The sequence below is a fragment of the Penaeus monodon genome, chromosome 24, assembly GCF_015228065.2.
Source record: "Penaeus monodon isolate SGIC_2016 chromosome 24, NSTDA_Pmon_1, whole genome shotgun sequence".
NCBI classification, from domain to species: Eukaryota; Metazoa; Arthropoda; class Malacostraca; order Decapoda; family Penaeidae; genus Penaeus; species Penaeus monodon.
This window is the reverse complement of record NC_051409.1, coordinates 29,071,135-29,071,990: the sequence shown is the minus strand read 5'-3', so window position 1 is coordinate 29,071,990 and position 856 is coordinate 29,071,135.

Here is an 856-nt window from a genome sequence, read left to right as displayed (position 1 = left end):
AAGTAGTCACCATGAACATCTACATTTGACCTAGGTAATTTTATTTCATTTTTATCTTACAACACATTTTGCCTACTTGTAATCCTCAATGGCATTAAGTGTGTAAAAAAAGAAAATACCAACCATTAACATTCTTTAAAAAAAGAAGCTTGCACAATTCTACAATCAATCATGAACACTGAAAATTCCATATTATTCAAAATTCACAATCACAATGAAATAATGTAAAATCTATCCTGCAAATATTTTTTTTTACCTGTACAACATGAGCACAGTTACCTCTATCATGAAATGCCCTCACAACTAGTTGAGAATAAGGAGTTACTTTTTCTCTTTTACCTATTTATAAACTTTTAAACCACCATGAGGAGTTCCTTGAACGAACCCTCATTTCCTCCTCCACCCTGCAACACACCTCGAGGTATGTAACACACCGAGCAAGCAACATCTTTGTTTCGAGGACAACCTGCATACATTCGGCCAAGTGAGGAGGCTCTCTCTACCTCCATCGTGTGTGCAGGGCAGACAGTCGTGTCTCCTTGTTCCCCACAATATGTAATACAGATTCTTCCTCACATGAGGAACTTGCGACACGCCAATGGATAGACCTTTGGAACTGAAGTTTAAGGCCCTCTTTTGGTGGTCTTCTTTGTCCACTTCTGCAGTCTGATTATCATCGGTTCCTCTACACAAGAGACATGGACAATTATTACAAAAGAAAGAGAAAGGAAGGGAGGGAGAGGGAGGAGGAAGTCTGCATTTACCATAAGAGTAGAAAAGATGTGTGCTTTTCCCTTTACACTTTCCTTTTCGACTCTTTCACTTTGTTACGAGACATTGGAAGCCTCTCAGAATC